Source organism: Heptranchias perlo, chromosome 2 (genome assembly GCF_035084215.1).
Source record: "Heptranchias perlo isolate sHepPer1 chromosome 2, sHepPer1.hap1, whole genome shotgun sequence".
NCBI lineage: Eukaryota > Metazoa > Chordata > Chondrichthyes > Hexanchiformes > Hexanchidae > Heptranchias > Heptranchias perlo.
Window position 1 is genome coordinate 14088157 of NC_090326.1, and position 20782 is coordinate 14108938.

Genomic DNA, 20782 nt, shown 5'->3' on the forward strand with positions numbered 1-20782 from the left:
AATTTTACAGTCAACCTGAGTCTTCACTTCATCTGGTAGAATCCCGGAAGGTTCCAGACACTCTCCTGGCTGAACTCTTGTCGTGTTTGTAGGTATTTGAAGTTTCTTCAACATTCTGTGCAGTATCATTTGGGGAAAAGTAGCTCCTCCAAACATATTGACAGGCATAAAGAAGTCATTTCTCTGCCGATCTATGATCATCTGACTAACCCAACAGTTCCGACGCTGAATATGATAGTTCTTCCTTCTTTTGTATTCGTTCATGGGATATGGGCATCGCTGGCGAGGCCGGCATTTATTGCCCATCCCTAATTGCCCTTTGAGAAGGTGGTGGTGAGCCGCCTTCTTGAACCGCTGCAGTCCATGTGGTGAAGGTTCTCCCACAGTGCTGTTAGGAAGGGAGTTCCAGGATTTTGACCCAGCGACAATGAAGGAACGGCGATATATTTCCAAGTTGGGATGGTGTGTGACTTGGAGGGGAAGGTGCAGGTGGTGTTGTTCCCATGTGCCTGCTGCTCTTGTCCTTCTAGGTGGTAGAAGTCGCGGGTTTGGGAGGTGCTGTCGAAGAAGCCTTGGCGAGTTGCTGCAGTGCATCCTGTGGATGGTACAAACTGCAGCCACTGTGCGCCGGTGGTGAAGGGAGTGAATGTTTAGGGTGGTGGATGGGGTGCCAATCAAGCGGGCTGCTTTGTCCTGGATGGTGTCGAGCTTCTTGAGTGTTGTTGGAGCTGCACTCATCCAGGCAAGTGGAGAGTATTCCATCACACTCCTGACTTGTGCCTTATAGTGGTGGAAAGGCTTTGGGGAGTTAGGAGGTGAGTCACTTGCCACAGAATACCCAGCCTCTGACCTGCTCTTGTAGCCACAGTATTTATATGGTTGGTCCAGTTGAGTTTCTGGTCAATGGCGACCCCCAGGATGTTGATGGTGGAGGATTCGGCGATGGTAATGCCGTTGAATGTCAAGGGGAGGTGGTTAGACTCTCTTTTGTTGGAGATGGTCATTGCCTGGCACTTGTCTGGCGCTAATGTTACTTGCCACTTATCAGCCCAAGCTCTTGCTGCATGCGGGCTCGGACTGCTTCATTATTTGAGGGGTTGCGAATGGAACTGAACACTGTGCAATCACCTGCGAACATCCCCATTTCTGACCTTATGATGGAGGGAAGGTCATTGATGAAGCAGCTGAAGATGGTTGGGCCTAGGACACTGCCCTGAGGAACTCCTGCAGCAATGCCCTGGGGCTGAGATGATTGGCCACCAAGAACCACTACTATCTTCCTTTGTGCTAGGTATGACTCCAGCCACTGGAGAGCTTTCCCCCTGATTCCGATTGACTTCAATTTTACTAGGGCTCCTTGGTGCCACACTCGGTCAAATGCTGCCTTGATGTCAAGGGCAGTCACTCTCACCCCGCCTCTGGAATTCAGCTCTTTTGTCCATGTTTGGACGAAGGCTGAAATGAGGTCTGGAGCCGAGTGGTCCTGGCGGAACCCAAACTGAGCATCGGTGAGCAGGTTATTGGTGAGTAAGTGCTGCTTGATAGCACTGTCGACGACACCTTCCATCTCTTTGCTGATGATTGAGAGTAGACTGATAGGGCGGTAATTGGCTGGATTGGATTTGTCCTGCTTTTTGTGGACAGGACATACCTGGGCAATTTTCCACATTGTCGGGTAGATGCCAGTATTGTAGCTGTACTGGAACAGTTTGGCTAGAGGCGCTGCTAGTTCTGGAGCACAAGTCTTCAGCACTACAGCCGGGATGTTGTCGGGGCCCATAGCCTTTGCTGTATCCAGTGCACTCAGCCGTTTCTTGATATCACGTGGAGTGAATCGAATTGGCTGAAGACTGACTTCTGTGATGGTGGGGATATCGGGAGGAGGCCGAGATGGATCATCCACTCGGCACCTCTGGCTGAAGATGTTTGCAAACGCTTCAGCCTTGTCTTTTGCACTCACGTGCTGGACTCTGCCATTATTCAGGATGGGGATGTTTGCAGAGCCTCCTCCTCCCGTTAGTTGTTTAATTGTCCACCACCATTCACGACTGGATGTGGCAGGACTGCAGAGCTTTGATCTGATCCGTTGGTTGTGGAATCGCTTAACTCTGTCTATAGCATGTTGCTTCCGCTGTTTAGCATGCATGTAGTCCTGAGTTGTAGCTTCACCAGGTTGGTACCTCATTTTTAGGTATGCCTGGTGCTGCTCCTGGCATGCTCTTCTACACTCCTCATTGAACCAGGATTGATCCCCTGGCTTGTTGGTAATGGTAGAGTGAGGAATATGCCGGGCCATGAGGTTACAGATTGTGCTGGAATACAATTCTGCTGCAGCTGATGGCCCACAGCGCCTCATGGTTGCCCAGCTTTGAGTTGCTAGATCTGTTCTGAATCTATCCCATTTAGCACGGTGGTAGTGCCACACATCACGTTGGATGGTGTCCTCAGTGCGCAGATGAAACTTCATCTCCACGAGGACTGTGTGGTGGTCACTCCTACCAATACTGTCATAGACAGGTGCATTTGCGACAGGTAGATTGGTGAGGACGAGGTCAAGTAAGTTTTTCCCTCGTGTTGGTTCACTCACCGCCTGCCCCAGGCCCCGTCTGGCAGCTATGTCCTTCAGGACTCAGCCAGCTCGGTCAGTAGTGGTGCTACCGAGCCACTCTTGGTGATGGACATTGAAGTCCTCCACCCAGAGTACATTTTGTGCCCTTGCTACCCTCAGTGCTTCCTCCAAGTGGTGTTCTACATGGAGGAGGACTGATTCATCAGCTGAGGGAGGGCGGTAGATGGTGATCAGCAGGAGGTTTCCTTGCCCATGTTTGACCTGATGCCATGAGATTTCATGGGGTCCAGAGTCAATGTTGAGGACTCCCAGGGCCACTCCCTCCTGACTGTATATCACTGTACCCCCACCTCTGGTGGGTCTGTCCTGCCGGTGGGACAGGACATACCCAGGGATGGCGATGGAAGAGTCTGGGACGTTGGCTGAAAGGTATGATTCTGTGAGTATGGCTATGTCAGGCTGTTGCTTGACTAGTCTGTGGGACAGCTCTCCCAATTTTGGCACAAATCTCCAGATGTTAGTGAGGAGAACTTTGCAGGGTCGACTGGGCTTGGTGTTTTGCCGTTGTCGTGTCCGGTGCCTAGTGGTCTGATGCCGGGTGGTCCGTCCGGTTTTATTCTTATTATGACTTTTCGTAGCGAGATTTTACAACTGAGTGGTTTGCTAGGCCATTTCAGAGGGCAATTAAGAATCGACCACATTGCTGTGGGTCTGGAGTCACATATGGGCCAGACCGGGTAAGGACGGCAGGTTTCCTTCCCTAAAGGACATTAGTGAACCAGATGGGTTTTTACGACAATCCGGTAGTTTCATGGCTATCATTACTGATACTAGTATTTTAATTCCAGATTTTATTTAATTAAATCTATGTGGTTGCTTGGCTGTTTTCCCAGATGAGATTCAGTTTATACACTCCAGAAACATTACTAACTGAAGCAAATCCCATCTAACAAGCAACATTGGTGACGATTCTCAAAGTGAACATCCCATAATGGATCGGATGAGGACCTTAAATTTGCAATGGTCGCTTTAATCTCGGCAGATTAGCAAATAGTTTCTCTCCTCCAGTGCCTCCTCTGTTATATCCAATGCTTAATCTAAGGAGGACAAATTGTTTTTTCTGGACAGTAAGAAATTATCTTTACAATTCAAATTATTTTAATTGGGGGATTTGCTGAAGAATGGTGGCTGTCTCCTTTTTAATTCGGGGCATCAAGATGTCTTGCTACCTCCACCCAGGAGAGAAGCAGCAACAATCAGACAATAGAATCGGGCCCCGGCAAACCCCGATTAATGCAGATCTCCAGAAGCTTCCGAGGTGCCGCCCTAATTCCACGAGCCCTTCCTGGCTGCGGCCGCGATTCTTAAAACCTCGGCACTCAATTCTTAAAACCTTGGCGCTCTCAGCTGAAGACAAGCGGGAAACCAGCGGGGTCAAGGATCGGGTCCTGATCATGCATTCCGCGGATCAATCACCCGGCTCCATTACACCGCAAACCGCGTCAGAACTTCATACGGGCGCTACAACCTACAACATGGTAACCTATTGACAAGCAACCTCTGTCAAACAGCTGACACGCAGTTCCTGATGTGAGCAAGCTTGTGTGCCAGGGACTGAATAGGGTGGGGTGTGGAAGGAATGTTCAGTGTTGCACAAACCCCGCGCTGGGGCCAGGCCTCCTCCTTCTCTATCTCCTGCTCCTTCCGGCAAGTCTGTTCCCTGGTGTCCTTGGGTGGGACGGATGATGCAACATTGCTGCTGATTGGGGAACTCATAACATCTGCTTTCACCTACAGCAGCAGAAGCTTATATAGATTACACGACATCGGCGGCATGGAATCTCCCCACCCAACGTCGACAGGTGCCGTGCAGACAGTGAGTTGCAGCGTGCAAGGGCTGGTCATGGAAAGAGCTGACAGCAGTTTGTGCAGATCAGGCTTCTACTGAAGGGCAAGGGAGGTGCTGGGTAGTGTCCAGTGCAGAATCATGGGCTGCTATGGGGAGGTGGAGAGAAAGTGAAGGAATGTATGTATGAATGAAGGAAGTGCTCGTGATCGTTATAGTTGGTGTTGTGCGTAATTGTGAGGAGATGTTGCAGGGTCCGACCTTGCTGTTCCTGGCTCCTGGTGAGGTCATTGAACGCGGCACTGAGGCTGTGCTCTTTGAACAGCACTTTCAGCATTAATGCTGACCACCTTCTCCCGCCATGCTCTTTACCCCGCAGCCTTAGAGAACCTGTGGTCATCTTGGGGAAATACTCCGTCCCTACTTAGCTACATTTCCTGCAGCAAGATTTCTATACTGTCTGTCCCTCCACTGATGCCAGACATCTTAGCCTAATTCCAAGCAAACACTTTAAACACTGTTAAGGGCATGTGCCCAGTGTCAGGCTCTACACGCACCTAGTATATGACCTGAACCTGGATATATGGACTGGTTGAGATCTGTTGGAGTGTGGCATATTTGGTTAGTGCACCACCTGAGGTGTGCTTGGATTGGGGAGGAAAATCAGTCCCTTTATGTTTTAATGTTTCTTATGGGATTTCATAGCTGGTGAGCACTGGTCGCACTGAGTGTAGTCTAGCTGAAAATGTGTAAAATTGCCCAAATCAGGACTGTCACTATCAAACACTCGTAGCTCTGTGAATAGAATGACTTTGAATTCCTTTTCTTCACTGATTTTATTAATTACATTCGTGGGATAATGTGAAAGCTTTATTGTTCAATTGTTCAGCAAGGGAGAGAAGACTCACAGATCACCCAGGGTCTTAGAAACATCTTCATGTGCATCACTTGGCTACGGATAAACAACCTAATCCGACGAAAGGTCATCGACCTGAAAGGTTAACTCTGTTTCTTTCTCCGCAGATGCTGCCTGATCTGCTGAGTATTTCCAGCATTTTCTGTTTTTATTTCTAATCTAATCAGGATAGGTTTAATGCTGTGAGTGGATGGGCATCTGCTTTTGTGTGACAGAGTTTGCAGCTCATTGTTTGAGTTATGGCACCTCTGAATGTGGACCAACTTCTCAAAGAGGGGGCTACATCAAAGGGTTTTATGGATAAAGGAATCCAACGCCTTAGATGCACCAGTCAGTTGAAGTTTTGACCTAGCTGAAAATGACGCAGCTCTGTCTGCAGGACGCTGTGTAGTTCCAAGAAAAATTGCATCCATAGGGATCAGGCAGCCACTTCACTTAGAGAGCCCATTTGACAACTTTTTAAATAAAGCCTGCAAAGAAATACAGTCAATGGGTTTGCGTTTTTAACCCTTTCATGAGCTGGTCCAAAGCTGCTGTGTTATTTGGCCTGACTTCAACTGTTTGCTGTTTGTGCTTGCTGCTGTAAAGGACTCAATCTGTGAATAAACCCATTTGGTAATTTACAAAAATGTCGGGTATTACTAATTCTAATTATTTTCTGCAGTCCTGTGGATGAGTAATGAGAATCCTACTTGAATCCAGAGACAAAAAAATGGGACCATTGTTTGCGGTGGGCACATTAGCCCACATCACTTGCACTCATGGGGTTGAAATTGGTCTCGGGCGGTAGTGCCAATCAGCCGATAGTGAATCGGCTGCCCGTTTTACACCCCCCGCCCGGCTTTCTTTACCGTTGACTTCACTTGAAAAGAAAGATGCGGGGGGTGTGAAACGGGCGGCTGATCCCCTACCGTCCAGTTTGCAAGAGGCTTGCCCATGGGAGCTAGCTCTTGTGTTTGGCATGAGGATAAAGTATCAGAAAAAGTCCACTCTGCCAACAGTGAGCAAGTGGATTATCCGACATTGGACTCAGCTGCGCAGAATAGAAAGTGACAATTCGATGCCTGGTCTGTGCTGTGTTACTTGATCTTAACTAGGCAGCACGTAAGGTGCTACAATTGACCTCAGTATCCATAGACAAGGCAAAAATCAGTGTTTAGTGTCTTTTCTGATCGTCTGACTGAGATAATGAACTCACCGTGTGAGGAATCATTGCTACAAACCAGTTATTACTCCCTGGCACAGTTTCCTTAGTCATGTTCTCACCTGCTGCATCATTGTTTGATCCTTGAGATCACTTTCAGTGGAGTTCATAGATGAATTGAGAATTTTCTTTTCTTTGCAGCATGTCCATTCCATAGTTATAGCATCTAAGCTGGTGAGAGATGGACTGTATACTGTTCTTTCAAAAGTCCAAAGAGATGTTCTGGAGTGAAAGCGAACACCTTATCCAAATCGATCTCGATGTTCCGATGTCCCAAAGCAGTTTGAGTGCAAAGAGGTAGACTAGAATATTTTTTTTATATTCGTTCATGGGATGTGGGCGTCGCTGGCGAGGCCGGCATTTATTGCCCATCCCTAATTACCCTTGAGAAGGTAGTGGTGAGCCACCTTCTTGAACAGCTGCAGTCCGTGTGGTGAAGGTTCTCCCACAGTGCTGTTAGGAAGGGAGTTCCAGGATTTTGACCCAGCGACGATGAAGGAACGGCGATATATTTCCAAGTCGGGATGGTGTGTGACTTGGAGGGGAACGTGCAGATGGTGTTGTTCCCATGTGCCTGCAGTTCTTGTCCTTCTAGGTGGTAGGGGTCGCCGGTTTGGGAGGTGCTGTCGAAGAAGCCTTGGCGGGTTGCTGCAGTGCATCCTGTGGATGGTGCACACTGCAGCCACTGTGCACCGGTGGTGAAGGGAGTGAATGTTTAGGGTGGTGGATGGGGTGCCAATCAAGAGGGCTGCTTTGTCCTGGATGGTGTCGAGCTTCTTGAGTGTTGTTGGAGCTGCACTCATCCAAGCAAGTGGAGAGTATTCCATCACACTCCTGACTTGTGCCTTGTAGATGGTGGAAAGGCTTTGGGGAGTCAAGAGGTGAGTCACTCGCCGCAGAATACCCAGCCTCTGACCTGCTCTTGTAGCCACAGTATTTATATGGCTGGTCCAGTTAAGTTTCTGGTCAATGGTGACCTCCAGGATGTTGATGGTGGGGGATTCGGCGATGGTAATGTCGTTGAATGTCAAGGGGAGGTGGTTAGACTCTCTATTGTTGGAGCTGGTTATTGCCTGGCACTTGTTTGGCGCGAATGTTACTTGCCACTTATCAGCCCAAGCCTGGATGTTGTCCAGGTCTTGCTGCATGCGGGCTCGGACTGCTTCATTATTTGAGGGGTTGCGAATGGATCTGAACACTGTGCAATCACCTGCGAACATCCCCATTTCTGACCTTATGATGGAGGGAAGGTCATTGATGAAGCAGTTGAAGATGGTTGGGCCTAGGTCACTGCCCTGAGGAACGCCTGCAGCAGTGCCCTGGGGCTGAGATGATTGGCCTCCAACAACTACTACCATCTTCCTTTGTGCTAGGTATGACTCGAGTCACTGGAGAGTTTCCCCCCTGATTCCCATTGACTTCAATTTTACTAGGGCTTCTTGGTGCCACACTCGGTCAAATGCTGCCTTGATGTCAAGGGCAGTCACTCTTACCTCACCTCTGGAATTCAGCTCTTTTGTCCATGTTTGGACCAAGGCTGTAATTAGGTCTGGAGCCGAGTGGTCCTGGCAGAACCCAAACTGAGCATCGGTGAGCAGGTTATTGGTGAGTAAGTGCCGCTTGATAGCACTGTCGACGACACCTTCCATCACTTTGCTGATGATTGAGAGTAGGCTGATGGGGCGGTAATTGGCTGGATTGGATTTATCCTGCTTTTTGTGGATAGGACATACCTGGGCAATTTTCCACATTGTCGGGTAGATGCCAGTATTGTAGCTGTGCTGGAACAGCTTGGCTGGAGGCGCAGCTAGTTCTGGAGCACAAGTCTTCAGCACTACAGCCGGGATGTTGTCGGGGCCCATAGCCTTTGCTGTGTCCAGTGCACTCAGCCGTTTCTTGATATCAGGTGGAGTGAATCGAATTGGCTGAAGACTGGCTTCTGTGATGGTGGGGATATCGGGAGGAGGCCGAGATGGATCATCCACTCGTCACTTCTGGCTGAAAATGAACTCCAAAAAACAAACTACTGTGATTTAGTTGGGGTGAGTACTGCGGGGACCGAAGTTCCTGATTTGGGCAAAGTGGAAATAAAAAGTTGCACCCACAAGATTGGTGGAACCTGAGTCTCCTAGAATTCTGTCCCAGGAACGTTGCACCATAAATTCAGTGCAGTGGGGCAGGGTGGGGTGCAACTTCCATCCATCTCCTTCCTTGTCCGCAGCCAGCTTTGGGGGTGCGTCTGGGGGTGTTCCTGGGCTACTCCGGGATCTTTGTCAGCACGTCCAGATTGGGTCTGGAGGATGCCATGCCTGCTGTGTGCAGAAGTGGGTCCATATTGGGCCTTAAGGAGGCCCCATACACCTGAGGGAAGAAAGGTAACTGATCCCAGAGGGGAAAGATCACCTTATATTGCCCAAATTTTGCTCCCCATGCAGGGGGGACAGATTTTTAAAAAATTCAGTCTTCAGCCTGTCGAGGGACTTTGGCTTCCCCCACCAGCTCTGGAATTTGGGCTGAGGCTAATATCTCGAAGATTCGGCAACTGGGAGTCTCGCTCCAACATACTCCGGGTGTTGGGGCGGGGCCCCGGAATTTCAGCGCCTTGGCCTTTAAGGGTTCTTTCAAGAATGAGTTTGATCCATCTTAATCCAGCTCTCAACAGCACAAACTGTCAATAATTCATCATTAATTGCTGCAAAGCAGGCAATGTAATTCAGAAAACCCATAACAATGAATGATGTGGGAAACTGAAATGCCAGTATGGGCACTCTCTTCTATGACTGATGGTGAGACACATCTTTTGGAGGAGATTTTCACTATAGCGCTGAACCTAAGTGGAGAGTGCTAGATATTAATGTTGGGCGCCAATACAGTACCAGTGATGCACTGATTGTGCACTAATTGTATTCATGTGCCTTACCTTAATTGGAACGTGTCCTGAAATTCTCTTTAACATGGTGATGGGGTATGGCTAAGCTTCTCACATTTCGTTAGCAATAACACTTAGGTCTATGAGATGTTCAAAGAAGAAAAAAAAATGAAAGCAAGCTCAAATAGATATTTTATTGGAAAAATTTAAACTGCCGTGACACGCAAGTGTACATAAAATTACTTCTCATTATAATTACCTTGTAGTTATCAGAATTCAATTGTATTAAAGCCATGATTTATTCCAGATAAATGGCCAATATATTAGGTGCGATGACATTGGGCCATTCTACTGCTGGATCCATGAGCTGATTTTTTCCCTCTAAATTTAATGGAAATTGAAAGTGTCCTTGGGAGATTTATCAGTATTTTCTCTTCGTGTGCTGATTGCGATAAGGAATGACAGTGTTGAAAAGAAACAAAGTGAAACGTTTCTGTGTTTCCCCACTGAAGTGGTAGACTCTCTGATTAGAGCCATGGGCAGATTGCCAGTTATTATTGCATTCTCTTTGCCCCACCAATGCATCGCACTCAGTGCTGGACCTATTGGAGTTGAGTGTAGTCATTCTGGTGTCTAATTTTTGTGCAGCAAGTTCATTGCAAATGCTATCTGAAAGTACAACAATCAAAAGTGTTTCCTTTCCTGTGATCACAGTTTGAATGCAGGTTTCCTGAGGTGAGGAACAAGAATAGTGCTCAAATATCTCCATCTTCATTCCCCCAGGTGACTGGGGGTAAAAGCACTGGGCAATGTTCCACAACGCATATAGAGCAGAAGGTTCCAGAATCAATTTCTGGGCTTTGCTGAGTTAACTGGTCTTGGGTAGAGCAGCAGTTGGAAGCTCCCCCTGGGATAAGAATTGGGCAGTGGTGAGGATGGGATCTGGTTTGGCTTCCAGTGTAAAATAGCCCACCAAATCCCATTGCCACACATAAAGATTGCCCACCTAGACAAGGGACTGGAAGGACTGCTGGCACCATCAGATTGCATCACTACAAGTTTCATTGGGGTAATTTTCGTCTTCTGGCTGAGCGGATCGCCCGACTATTATCGAACTCATCCGATTTTCATGCAGTTGTGGCAGGCACTTTGAAATAAGTCCAGTCCAATTTGAAATAAGTCTAATTCTTAAAATTTAAAATGAAAATGTTGGCTTGTGTCAAAGAAAGAACTCAAACCTCACCCTGTTCAGCAATGACCGCAGTGACAAGCTAGACCAATACTTTAAGAATATTTATAGAATAATCCCAACACAATCTAAAGCGAGAACGTTCGAACTCTTTCCAAGGTAATCGTATTCAAGGGGTACCTGCAACCGCTACATGCACAGATGCAGCTGGCCACTGGGCCCTTAACCAATACCATTGTTATCTCAGCCAGGAGCTGCATCTAGATGGGCTCATAGTTCATTAATTTCTCTAAAAGTGCTAAGAACCAGTTGGCTGCTAAGCAACATCTTTACTTATAACCTTTCTCAGAATGTTGCATATTGTGGCAATATCCAAAAATAGACTCTGGTACGATCAATTCAATGAGGCACATCAACTGCAAGATCCTACCCGCCCTCAATACCCAGGGAGTTTGTGAATGGCAGCTGCTGAGACATATCTGTGGTCGACACGTGACCCGTTTCATTTGTAACCAGTTACGGGAATCTCGCTTATCTGAATGGATAATTGACTGTAATCTCTGGGGGAATGTGGCTATAGGATGAAACTGTGGATCACACTCACTTTACATCAGCCCCAAACACCAGTACAATATAAGTGGAACCAGTCACAGAAATCTGAAGACTTTGTTATCCAGCAATCTTCTGAAGCCGTAATTTGAGCACTTTGAGCTGATTTGTGTAATGAGCCACCCAAAGTTGTTAAATTATTTGTGGCCGGGATTGTGAGTTTTTTCACAGGGTAAATCTTTTCCTTAGATTTCCATCATTGGGGGAGCGAGGAATGATGCGCATTGAAATGTTTCGCATAGACTTTAAGGTTATCTATGAAAACCGTTGGGTTTACGCTACTTCATTTGCTTCAGAGGTGCCACGATAAGATGCGCACTGGGAAAAATATACAGTTATACCTGCAGCTAGGTAGTGTACCTGTACACTCTATGAACTCACCAATCAGAGGAACACACACACTGACGTCATTGAAGAATGAATGTATGCTCTATTCACAAACACACGCAATGGGCTTAATGCCAATTTTGTGCGCACGCCATGGACGCCTACTGAGCAGCCTTAACCAATATGGCAGGTGACGCACTTCCAGTGTGGAATGAGCACGCGCACAGCGCCCGCCATATTGGACCCTTAGGCGCCCGTATTACACCTGTAAAAGGGGCACACGTGATCCAATCTTGGGCCCAAATTTCACTGTGATCGATTGCAGGAAATGCTAACAGTTACAGCTGAGTGTTCATTGTTGTATTAAACGTAAACATTGCCTAGTCCTTAAGGATTGCTAACTTTAAGCAACATTTGCAGACCAAAGTATGACTACACGAATTCTATGACATACAGAGTGTGACAAGGACAAACTGTGATGACTGTACCTTATTGAAATGTCTTTAAAGTAGCAGCCGTGTAAAGTGATTTTTATCTTGACACTTTATTACTGTACAGAGCGGGAAGGTAAATGCAAGACTGGAATCAGCAGGGAGCCTAAGCCCAATCTCATTTTCTGTTGCTGTGCATGAGCGTATCAGAAAATTGAACTTCCCACCACATGCTAGACTGTGTGTTATTTTCCAGCATCTGTTGCAAGACAAAATATTCTTTTTGTCACAACACTGCTTTTCAATGTTTCTTGCAGTGCACAGATTCGGCTCGAATTCAATCACAGTGAATAGTATATAATGCAGCAGTTGTCATTTTAGATCTGCTCACTCTACCCTCATAGCATACCTCTGTAAAGCTACTGGGAGCAGTTGGTTTATGAAATGTAAAGTACAAAGCATATCTATTCCTGTAGCAATGTAGCCTATTAAAGATTAAAGCAAAACCAATGCATCTTATCTTTTTTATTTTGGTGGAAAAGGACTCATGAAGTAAGACTTGACAGTTAAGGAGAATGAAATATTTACTTCTCTTTGTATGAGGGTAGTGCTAAACATCCCAAGGTCAGGCAGTGTGATACAATGCCTCAACAATCATAGCCCCACTGTCATTACAATTCAGGAAACTTTGTTGAACTTTTATTTTCCCCTGCCTTTGGGGAGCAGCAATTCTGCTTATCAAAGTGATATTACTCAGGAGTGTGAGTGCACAACTTGTAAATAAACTTTGTCAGGAATTTGAGATTGCTTTAGACTAAAGGTGGTTTAGTTTCCTCGGTGGAAATAAAATGACAGTACACAGTCACCAACCTGCTCAAAAGGGTTTACAAGCAGAGTAAAATAGTGCAGAAAGGAGTTTAAAGTGAGCACAGAGGAAATTATATTCATTTTCAAATAAAAACATTTGCATTTCACTGTCGGTATTTGTATCCTTTCGAACGCCTGTGAAATCTTAAAGTTGACTGCATCTATACTAAATAAAATGTATTGGAGTTTTATTTTTCTTTCAAACAAAGCAGCAACAACAACAACAACTTGCGTTTATATAGCGCCTTTAACGTAGTAAAACGTCCCAAGGCGCTTCACAGGAGCGATTTTCAAACAAAATTTGACACTGAGGCGCATAAGGAGATATTAGGACAGGTGACCAAAAGCTTGGGCAAAGAGGTAGGTTTTAAGGAGCATCTTAAAGGAGGAGAGAGAAGTAGAGAGGCGGAGAGGTTTAGGGAGGGAATTCCAGAGCTTAGGGCCCAGGCAGCTGAAGGCACGGCCGCCAATGGTGGAGTGATTAAAATCGGGGATGCGCAAGAGGCCAGTATTGGAGGAGTGCAGAGATCTCAAAGGGTTGTAGGGCTGGAGGAGGTTACAGAGATAGGGAGGGGTGAGGTCATGGAGGGATTTGAAAACAAGGATGAGAATTTTAAAATCGAGGCGTTCCTGGACCGGGAGCCAATGTAGGTCTGCGAGCACAGGGGTGATGGGAGACTTGGTGCAAGTTAGGATATGAGCAGCAGAGTTTTGGATGAGCTCAAGTTTATGGAGGACGGAAGATGATGTTAGAATTGGATATCCAAGTGGTGATGGATGGAAAACTGGTCTTCAGTTGCTTCCAAGCCTTTATTCATAGAGATCCCCCTTGCATGCACACCACACCCTAGAATAAGCTCTCGTATAAAAAGGATACAAGAGATTCCCCAATTGACACACATCACCCGAATGCAATCATTGATATAAATCACATGATACAATTAACAGATGACAGGTCATTTGGACATTGTGTTAATATTTATATGATAGTATATATCGTATTGGGGGTGAAATTGATCTACAGCAGTAGTTAATAGAAAAAAAATTGTGTGAGGTGTAAAATGGGCGACTTATTATCACCTGTTTTGTGCTGCCACCAAAGTCCAATTTTACCCCCGTTATGGGTAGTTGTTGTATGTGACTCAATATAAATGTAGACACACCATATAGCAAGCGACATTCAGAAATATACCTTAACAATGATCAGAAAAAGGGCAGATTTTGACATATTTGTATATATATATATATATCTGCCATTCTTGAAGTGATGCTATTTTCAATCAGATAATATCTGATGTAGCCAACCAGTTCCAACGCATCCGCTCTGGAAGGCAGCAGTGCCCCATTTTTCATCATGTTGCATCACATGCTCCTCATTGATCTGTAGCTAGGCTTTCAATACAGAGTAGAGAATATGCAGTCACTCCGGAAAAGTTACAACAGCAGGGCAGGAACAGCTCCGGGGAAATTGCCGGCCATATTAGCTGATTCCCGATTTCCCTGGCCATTTTTCTCTTTCTTCGTCTGGTTGTAAAACTTGTGGCTGGCAGCAAAGACCTTGCAGAAACAGAAACACTCAGCAGGTCAGGCAACATCTGTGGAGAGAACGGAGGAGTCAATGTTTTGGGTGTGGACCGTTTGTCAAAACAAAGGTCTTGCAGACTTTCCCATCAGTCATATTGTGAGGCACTGCCAGATCAAGGCACGTACCTCCGTCGCTACGCTCCACAGCTGATTGCCTAATCCATGGACTTGATGGTGATGCATCTCAGCTCATGGTGTGGAGTCTGCACCTGTTATCCAGCATTGAGTTGAGTAAACATCTTTTAATCCAGCAATGACTATCACATGGACAGAAATTTTGAAGGATGACGCGTCTTGCATCTGACCAGCATATTTCTGTAGTGAGTCACAATGTTCTTTATATCACAAGCACGGAAGCTGAATTCCTTGGCGCAGAAGTAGACGCCAGGGTTGAATGTTCATCCAATCTATGAATTTGAGGAATTCTTCAACTCAATTAAACTTTCGCTGTCATGACACCAGTTGTATTTTTTTCTCCTTATGAATTAAAGCAGGAAAAAGGTATCATAAATGTATCAAGCCCCACTCCAAGACTAGAGCACATTATCCAGGCTGACTCCTCAGTGGGGTACTGAGGGAGTGCTGCACTGTCGGAGGTGCAGTCTTTTGGATAAGATGTAAAACTGAGGCCCCGTCTGCCCTCTCAGGTGGATGTAAACAATCTCATGGCACTATTTCAAGAAGGGCAGGGGATTTCTCCCAGTGTCTTTGGCAACATTTATCCCTCAACCAACATCACTAAAAAGCAGATTAACTGATCACTCACCTCATTGCTATTTGCCAGATCTTACCGTGTACAAATTGGCTGTCGTGTTTACCTATAAAACAACAGCGACAGCACTTCAAAAGCAATTAATTGATTATAAAACCCTTTGGGATGGTCTGAGAACGTAAAAGGCGCTATATAAATGCAAGTTCTTTTTATACTTTCTCATTTCAATCGCCTCCTGTACACACTCAATGATTTAGTCACTCAATCTTTGCCATTACAAAGTCTATCAGTTAACCTGGTTTTAGTTCACTGTGTTATCTTGCTGAAGAGAGGAAGGAGGTCTTCTTAACAACTGCTTCTATTGACTAGTTAGCTTCGAATTTCAGCAAGCCTGTGATAGTGAAACCAAAGTCCATCCAAATTAATCACCATTTTAGAACACTCGTCTCTGGCCCAGAAGGTCCCTCTTCTTCTCCCTAAGTTTCAAATGATAGCCCCAAGATTCTTCCATCTGGGTGCAGAAAGATCATGCAATCTGGGCTGGTGGGGGCATTTGGGCCGGGGCCCCGGTGACGACGAATCTCCGCCTCATTTTTACACCCATCATAAATTCCACTGGAAGTTCAAGAGGCTCCCAAACCTTTCCGCAGAAAGAGGTGGGACTGGCAGGATGATGTTAGCCAGTGGAATCCGCGCTAGCTCTGCCTACACTGGTCCCGCCTGCATGAAGCGGTCGCACATGCTTGGAAGGACCTGGTCCCGGAGGAAATGGGACCATCAAAACTTGGAAAGGCCTTTGGGAATGCAAAATTGGAAGTTTTAAAAAATGTTTGAAGATCTTCGCCTCGCAGCCAGCAAGGTGCAGCAGTGATATCCACAGCATGATGCAGCAGTGATATCCGCAGCATGGTGCAGCAGTAATATCCGCAGCATGGTGCAGCAGTAATATCCGCAGCATGATGCAGCAGTGATATCCGCAGCATGGTGCAGCAGTAATATCCGCAGCATGGTGCAGCAGTAATATCCGCAGCATGATGCAGCAGTGATATCCACAGCATGGTGCAGCAGTAATATCCGCAGCATGGTGCAGCAGTAGTATCCGCAGCAAGGAGCAGCAGTAATATCCGCAGCAAGGTGCAGCAGTGATATCCGCAGCATGGTGCAGCAGTAATATCCGCAGCATGATGCAGCAGTGATATCCACAGCATGGTGCAGCAGTAATATCCGCAGCATGGTGCAGCAGTAGTATCCGCAGCAAGGAGCAGCAGTAATATCCGCAGCAAGGTGCAGCAGTGATATCCGCAGCAAGGTGCAGCAGTGATATCCGCAGCAAGGTGCAGCAGTGATATCTGCAGCATGGTGCAGCAGTAGTATCCGCAGCAAGGAGCAGCAGTAATATCCGCAGCAAGGTGCAGCAGTGATATCCGCAGCAAGGTGCAGCAGTAATATCCGCAGCATGGTGCAGCAGTGATATCCGCAACATGGTGCAGCAGTGATATCCGCAGCATGGTGCAGCAGTAATATCCGCAGCATGGTGCAGCAGTAGTATCCGCAGCAAGGAGCAGCAGTGATATCCACAGCATGGTGCAGCAGTAATATCCGCAGCAAGGTGCAGCAGTGATATCCGCAGCAAGGTGCAGCAGTGATATCCGCAGCATGGTGCAGCAGTAGTATCCGCAGCAAGGTGCAGCAGTGATATCCGCAGCAAGGTGCAGCAGTGATATCCGCAGCATGGTGCAGCAGTAGTATCCGCAGCAAGGAGCAGCAGTAATATCCGCAGCAAGGTGCAGCAATAATATCCGCAGCATGGTGCAGCAGTGATATCCGCAACATGGTGCAGCAGTGATATCCGCAGCATGGTGCAGCAGTAATATCCGCAGCATGATGCAGCAGTGATAGCCGCAGCATGGTGCAGCAGTAATATCCGCAGCATGGTGCAGCAGTAATATCCGCAGCAAGGTGCAGCAGTAATATCCGCAGCAAGGTGCAGCAGTGATATCCGCAGCAAGGTGCAGCAGTAATATCCGCAGCAAGGTGCAGCAGTAATATCCGCAGCAAGGTGCAGCAGTAATATCCGCAGCAAGGTGCAGCAGTAATATCCGCAGCAAGGTGCAGCAGTAATATCCGCAGCAAGGTGCAGCAGTAATATCCGCAGCAAGGTGCAGCAGTAATATCCGCAGCAAGGTGCAGCAGTAATATCCGCAGCATGATGCAGCAGTAATATCCGCAGCATGGTGCAGCAGTAATATCCGCAGCAAGGTGCAGCAGTAATATCCGCAGCAAGGTGCAGCAGTAATATCCGCAGCATGATGCAGCAGTAATATCCGCAGCAAGGTGCAGCAGTAATATCTCTTCTGATGGTGGAGGGGCTTTCTAGTTTTGCTGAAAATGACACAGAGACTCGTCCTTGCTGCGGATATCACTGCTGCACCATGCTGCGGATATTACTGCTGCACCATGCTGCGGATATCACTGTTGTACCATGCTGCGGATATTACTGCTGCACCATGCTGTGGATATCACTGCTGCACCTTGCTGCGGATATCACTGCTGCACCATGCTGCGGATATCACTGCTGCACCATGCTGCGGATATTACTGCTGCACCATGCTGCAGATATCACTGCTGCACCATGCTGCGGATATTACTGCTGCACCATGCTGCGGATATCACTGCTGCATCTTGCTGCGGATATTACTGCTGCTCCTTGCTGCGGATATTACTGCTGCATCTTGCTGCGGATATTACTGCTGCTCCTTGCTGCGGATATTACTGCTGCATCTTGCTGCGGATATTACTGCTGCACCATGCTGTGGATATTACTGCTGCACCATGCTGCGGATATTACTGCTGCACCATGCTGTGGATATTACTGCTGCACCATGCTGCGGATATTACTGCTGCACCATGCTGCGGATATTACTGCTGCACCATGCTGTGGATATTACTGCTGCACCATGCTGCGGATATTACTGCTGCACCATGCTGCGGATATTACTGCTGCACCATGCTGTGGATATTACTGCTGCACCATGCTGCGGATATTACTGCTGCACCATGCTGCGGATATTACTGCTGCATCATGCTGCGGATATTACTGCTGCACCATGCTGCGGATATTACTGCTGCACCATGCTGTGGATATTACTGCTGCACCATGCTGCGGATATTACTGCTGCACCATGCTGCGGATATTACTGCTGCATCATGCTGCGGATATTACTGCTGCACCATGCTGCGGATATCACTGCTGCACCATGCTGGCTGCGAGGCGAAGATCTTCAAACATTTTTAAAAACTTCCAATTTTGATTTCCCAAAGGCCTCTCCAAGTCCAGGATTTAGGGTCAGGGGCACATCCATGGGGCGGGGGGGGGGGGGGGGGGGTAGAAATTCTGCTCCGCTCTAGATCCTCCCCAAAAGTCCTCCCAGGAATGACCAGCCTGTAATCTTTAAATGCTAATTTCCTTTATCTTAGTTATACATATGCTGATGGATTGAAAGTCAAACAAAATTCTGAACCAAAGGGAGCTGAACTGGGCCAATTCTGAATACACCACTTTAGTCTCATTTGGCCTTTGAGGTTGGAACTAAGAGTCCTCACCCCAAAGTACATCACCATCTCCTGTACCGTACCGTAACTTACTTACCATCTGTGGCGTCCAACACAGATGCAATGGGATTTAAAAATGCTTGACTAGAAGAAGAAGAACTTAAATTTATATAACACCTTTCACGACCTCAGGACGTCCCAAAGCATTTTACATTACAGCAGTGACTACACTTTTTGAAGTGTAGTCACTGCTGTAATGTAGGAAAAACGGCAGCCAATTTGCGCATAGCAAGATCCCACAAACAGCAAAATGACCAGATCATCTGCTTTAGTGATGTTGGTTGAGGAATAAATATTGGCCAAGACACAGGGGAGAACTCCCCTGCTCTTCTTCCAATGGTGCCATGGAATGTTTTATAGGACAGAAGGGGACCCAGTTTAACATCTCATCCGATAGACGGCACCTCTGAAAGTGCAGCACTCCCTCAGTACTCCCTCCTTGGAGTGACTATTTAAATAGCTTGGATGAAACCATTTCTCGACATCGATATAAATGTGCGAATTAACTGACAGCTCAAAGTTTACGACACCTGAAAATTTTTTCCAGCTGGGCTGAAGAAATATGGTGGTGAAATTCGGAGGCCCAAGTTTACTCAAGCAGGCTCTGTGTACTGCGGCACTGCTCGAGTGTACAGTGTACAGTGACCTGAAGGTCCTTGAGATTGTCTCTCTTGAATTATCTGCATTTGACAAACAGAGTTCAGGAGCTGAGGCTGACGACAGGGCAAATTCCCCTGAGTTCTTGAATATTGCGGGTAATGCACTGAATCAGCTTAGACAGAAAGTCAAATGAATGACTTGTAATATAGAACCAGAACATAAGATCCTCTCAGGTCTCTATTTAGAGTCTATGACTGCTTCAAAACATTGGTGTGTCAGTGATGAAGTCTTTCCTGACCCAAATTACAGGGCACGGAGCTTGAGGTCTTTTCCACAAATGCATTGAATGGTTAATCATTCTTGAAACAGAGAGCGGAGGATCTGAAAGAAGTAAAACTAAAGGTAAATGGACAGGGAGGACCAAACAATAAAAAGTGTGGATTGAAATGTATGATTTTAATAAGCCTCGGAGATATGATAGTAGTAATAGATGGATTTCTCTTTTAAAAAGGACTTTGGAGTTGCAGGAGGTTTTGTGAAGTTACCATCGATGATAGCAATCCTGCAGTTTTGCTCCATTTCTTTAAAGCTTCAATGGATTTCGGTCTAAATTTTTCTCATTATGGGATGTTAGATAGCTGAAGATGAAGCTGAACCTAAGGGCTGAACCTAAGGGCTAAGTCAGCCTAATCACAAAGGACTTCAGCATCGTGAAATTCAGTCCATTTGAGATTTGTGGGATGATCCGAACATTTGTTGTTAGATTTCAGATCTTAGGTGGCAGCTTCAGATTGTTAAACCACTGCCAAAACTAGAAGCAATTGTACCTCACAGCCATTCCCAGCTGGAATTCAAGTTCCTTTTCTCTCCTTTAACTTCTGTTGGAAGAGACCAGACTTTTGCTTAACCTTTCGCTTGCTTTTAAATTCTTTTCTCTCCTCTTCAGCTAGCCTGCCATCTGCTGAATTTATCAACTCACAGTGTGATATGGACAGTGCTGGAACTACAGATTTGGAATTCTCTTCCCCAAAAGGCTGATGATGTTGGGACATTTGGAGCTTTCAAGAATGAGGTGGATCGATTTTTGTTAGGTAAGAGTACCAAGGGATATGGAGCAATGGAGTTGAGGTGCAGATCAACCAATTCAATGGCACAGCAGGCCCAATGGGCTGAATGGCCTATTCCTGTTCCTAATGTTCCAATGGGCCTCCAGTACTTTGTGTGTGTGTCCGTTCATCTTGTGTGAGGATGGATGATGAATATGGGAGGTCTTTCTGAAGCCGACTCTATCTTTGTCCAACATCCACACATGGGATTGTGGTTTTGTTCGATTGGGAGCAGGATGCAGTTTTATTTACTTCCCCAGCACAGGAAACCTGAGGTCACTTGCCACCCTCATGCTATCACTCCAACTCCGCAAAGGTCTGGCGTTGATCCTGGGGCTCCC